The sequence below is a fragment of the Anomaloglossus baeobatrachus genome, chromosome 10, assembly GCF_048569485.1.
Source record: "Anomaloglossus baeobatrachus isolate aAnoBae1 chromosome 10, aAnoBae1.hap1, whole genome shotgun sequence".
NCBI lineage: Eukaryota > Metazoa > Chordata > Amphibia > Anura > Aromobatidae > Anomaloglossus > Anomaloglossus baeobatrachus.
This window is the reverse complement of record NC_134362.1, coordinates 192,257,507-192,262,470: the sequence shown is the minus strand read 5'-3', so window position 1 is coordinate 192,262,470 and position 4,964 is coordinate 192,257,507. Positions and strand designations below refer to the sequence as shown.

General features: G+C 43.8%; 1 protein-coding gene across 1 annotated transcript in view; it reads right to left on the bottom strand.

Annotated features, from left to right (window-relative positions):
• The window catches only part of LOC142254195 (carbohydrate sulfotransferase 5-like), a 46,471-nt gene extending 41,823 nt beyond the window's left edge, over positions 1–4,648 (bottom strand). Inside the window, exon 1 of the mRNA XM_075325176.1 lies at positions 4,471–4,648. The gene's annotated coding sequence lies outside the window, so the exon portion shown is untranslated. The remainder of the gene's footprint in view (positions 1–4,470) is intronic.
• Between the last annotated feature and the right edge of the window lie 316 nt (positions 4,649–4,964).

Genomic DNA, 4,964 nt, shown 5'->3' with positions numbered 1-4,964 from the left:
ATCTAAAGAAAACCAACATCATGGTGCTCCAGAAGAGAAAAAGAAGATTTGACCAGCATCCTTCATTTGTCCTAAACGGCTACACTCTAACAGGAACAGACAAATACACCTACTTGGGCCTGGAAATTCACCAGTCAGGGAGCTTCAAACAAGCCATAGAGACCCTGAAAAACAAGGCCTGCAAAACCTTTTATGCCATCCGAAGGACATTGTATCATCTGAAGCCACCAGTGAGGGTCTGGCTAAAAATCTTCGATTCCATCATTGCCCCAATCCTCCTGTACGGCAGCGAAGTCTGGGGCCCTCACACTTACCCAGATTGGTCAAGGTGGGATTCCAGCCCAACAGAAATATTCCACCTGGAATTCTGTAAGCACCTTCTCCAGGTCCATCGAAGCACCTCCAACAGTGCCTGTCGAGCTGAGCTGGGCAGATTCCCTCTACACCTAGCAGCTCTGAAGAGGTCACTATCATTTCAGGCTCACCTACAGAGTAGCAATCCAAACTCCCATCACCACAAAGCTCTGATATATATACGTGGGCCAGATGAACCAGGACCCCGGGCACAGCCCTCCCAAACCCAACTGGACAAAATAACCAATCACAGCAGCCTGACAAGAACCAGAATCAGGAAGATGGTAGACGAGGGCCAGGAGAGGTATGTCAGTGACTGGAGGACCGACATCAACACCTCACAGAAACTGACCACGTACCAGAGACTACAGAGAGACTACAGACTGGCCCCGTATCTGGAGAAAATCCCGGACCCCAGAGACCGCAGGACCCTGAGCCGATATAGACTCAGTGCCCACAGTCTAGACATCGAATCCGACCGACACAAGCAGAGCTACAAGCCCAGGGAGGACAGACTGTGCCAACACTGTGACCTGGAGGCCCTGGAGGATGAAACCCACCTCCTGCTACACTGCACCAAGTACTCAGCAGTGAGGGACACTCACTTCAGGAGACTCTCCCATCTCTTCCCGGATTTCAGCTCCATGAAGGAGGAAGAGAAAATATATATCCTGCTGGGGGAAGAAGAGAGCGCAGTGGAGATAGCAGCGCAGTATGTGAGCGAATGCCATAGACTTCGAGAAAGAGAACTATGATAAGTCATGGACTTCCATAGCCCCCCATCCCAGATGTGGCCCCCCAATCCCCACCCTGGATATATCCCATCCACCGTTACCACAGTCCCACCGTGGATATGCCCCATCATAAGCCATGGACTTCCATAGCCCCCATCCTAGAAGTGCCCCCACAGTCCCCACCCTGGATGAGCCCCATCCATCCTTCCTACAGTCCCCACCCACCATCCCCACAGCCCCAGCCCCTAATGTACACTTGCTTTGGCAAAACTAATTTGTATTTGGTCCTGCCAATAAAGCTTATTTGATTTGATTTGATTTGATTTGATTTGATAGAGGGATAGATAGAGGGATAGAGGGATAGATAGATAGCTAGATAGATAGAGGGATAGCTAGATAGATAGAGGGATAGATAGATAGAGGGATAGATAGATAGAGGGATAGATAGATAGAGGGATAGATAGAGGGATAGAGGGATAGATAGATAGCTAGATAGATAGAGGGATAGCTAGATAGATAGAGGGATAGATAGATAGAGGGATAGATAGATAGAGGGATAGATAGAGGGATAGATGGATGGATAGAGGGATAGATAGATAGAGGGATAGATACGTAGATAGATAGATAGATAGATAGATAGATAGATAGAGGGATAGATAAATAGATAGAGGGATAGATAGATAGATAGAGGGATAGATAGATAGAGGGATAGATAGATAGATAGAGGGATAGATAGATAGATAGATAGATAGATAGATAGATAGATAGATAGATAGAGGAATAGATAGATAGAGGGATAGATAGAGGGATAGAGGGATAGATAGATAGAGGAATAGATAGATAGATAGAGGGATAGATAGATAGAGGGATAGATACGTAGATAGATAGATAGAGGGATAGATAGATAGATAGATAGATAGATAGATAGATAGATAGATAGATAGATAGAGGAATAGATAGATAGAGGGATAGATAGAGGAATAGATAGATAGATAGATAGATAGATAGAGGGATAGATAGATGGATAGATGGATAGAGGGATGGATGGATGGATGGATGGATGGATGGATGGATGGATGGATGGATGGATGGATGGATGGATAGATAGATAGAGGGATAGATAGATGGATGGATGGATGGATGGATGGATGGATGGATGGATAGATAGATAGAGGGATAGATAGATAGATGGATGGATGGATGGATGGATGGATGGATGGATGGATGGATAGATAGATAGATAGATAGATAGAGGGATAGATAGATAGATAGATAGAGGGATAGATAGATAGATGGATGGATGGATAGATAGGGGGATAGATAGATAGATAGAGGGATAGATAGATAGATAGATATATAGATAGATAGATAGATAGAGGGATAGATAGAGGGATAGATAGAGGGATAGATAGATAGATGGATGGATGGATGGATGGATGGATGGATGGATGGATAGATAGATAGATAGATAGATAGAGGGATAGATAGATAGATAGATAGAGGGATAGATAGATAGATGGATGGATGGATAGATAGGGGGATAGATAGATAGATAGAGGGATAGATAGATAGATAGATATATAGATAGATAGATAGATAGAGGGATAGATAGAGGGATAGATAGAGGGATAGATAGATAGATGTGTGATGGTGAGGAGAACACGTTGGGTTGACCTCCATGCATTAAGAACGATTCTTTGAAATTGTAGGAAATCCCGGTCTCAGGATGTCACCTACAAATGGTGTCTCCTCACTATATATCCATCTATTGATAACATTGGCATCTTGGATATTGCAATGATGCATCACAAGGCACCATCACTGGTGGTCTTTTCCCATGTGTTTTCCATGAGAAACCTTCAAAAAAAAAAAACATGTCAACCCCTTAAAAAAACCACAAAAACAGGCTTCCTTTGGAATGTGTAATTATGTTCTTAAATTCTGTGCGCGGGAAGCATTGACATGTCATTACTATACTATAAGTAAATGTTCTGTCAGTCATTATTATATTTTAAAGTATCGTCTCCTTTATAAGCTCTGGTGGTCTGAGCACCGGTGAGATGACATTCGCCCTGCTTATTGCTGGCAGTCATCGTGTGAGATAAGTCACGCAAGGGAAGAGGCGCCACAATCCGGCGCAGAGCAATTAATGCTTTTTTTTTTGCGCATTGTGGATGAGATTTTCAGAAACGTTATCCACAATCCTGATAGAGGGATGGATACATGCAAACTCCCATCTGAATATCTGCTGCATATCCGTCCTGTGTGAACATAGATCAGATTTGTCTCCTCAAGAGCTTGCAATCTATACCTCTCAGAAAACCAATAAATTTGTTCCAGTAGACGCATAGCAACGGAGACACAAACACTACAAATAGGGATAGGGAGATGGAGGCTAAACAAATAAGACAAAAGGGAGCAACAGGGGTGCAGATCAGAGGACGACGCCAATGCAGACTGCAAGCTGCGGACCCCCATTATGCCCTGACTACGGCTGATATCATGTGTCACCCATGACAGCGGATCCGTTGGCATAGAAGTTGTGCAAACACAACTTTTTTGTCCTTTTTGAAAAAATCGATTTTTGCAGGATCCGTTTTTTTTTCACATGGGAGTCTATGGAGAATGGATCCGGTAACTGATTGCATTTGCAAATGATCTGTGTTTCAAATGGAACCTAAAAAGCGATCAACTTAATGGATCCCTTTTCCATAGACTTCAATGTTAAAAAAAAAAAAAGGTATAAAAAGTTGCGTTTGCAGAACTTTTTTTTACCAATGGAGAAATTGGGTTGTAAAATCCATAGGGGGGGTCCTTATACTGATGCCATAATCCGAGTTAGCTGATGAGGAACTACAACCCTCATTATTTCTGGACTACCTGGGTTTTCAGAAGTAGTCCAGAAAAAAAGTTAAAAATGGAATTGCTAATATTGGATTGGTAACTCCAGCGGGGGGGACTGGACGCAATGTGGGTGCACGATATGACGCCATAGTACAGATGCATAGTCTCACGGCAATTTACAAATATATAGGCAATACTTACAAAATATATAAAATATGTAAATAAATATATGTATATATGCATATATACACACACACAACCATGTATATATATATATATATATACATATACACACACACACACACACACACACACACACACACATATATATATATATATATATATATATACATATACATACATACACACATATATATGTATATATATACACACACACACATACATGACGGTGCTGCATACCTGTAGCTGGGCACATATACCAGGAAGCCCCCTACATGCTGAGGGCTGTGCACCCCCTGGTGTAGTGCTGGTCCCCCCTCTCCAGGATGACCACCCTGCCCCCACACATCACACTCACCTCTCCTCCTCCTCACAGCACAATGAGCCTCATTCAGACGTGGCTGTGGGTCTTTAGTGCGGAGCGGGGAGGGGGGGAGAGTCTCCAGTGTCCGCCCCTCACAGGGGTCCTGGGCAGGAATAACAGGTCTCTGACGCCCCCTGTCACCTGGAGCTGTGGATCACTGTACTGGATGTGAACACTGATCATTGCGCAAGAAGGCAGAGGAGTATATAGGGAGGAGTGTGTACAGGAGGGGGCAGGAGAGCTCAGGAAAAAGGGGCAGAGGATAAGGGGAGCAAGGGGGGACATCATAAGGGGTGTAGGGAAATCTATACTGGGGAAAGGGCTCCGGGATGCAATAAGGGGAAAAGGGAAAAATATAATGGGGAAGGGGTTCAGGGATGCAATAAGGGGTATAGGGAAAAATATAATGGGGAAGGGGTTCAGAGATGCAATAAGGGGGATAGGGAAAAATATAATAGGGAAGGGGTTCAGAGATGCAATAAGGGGGA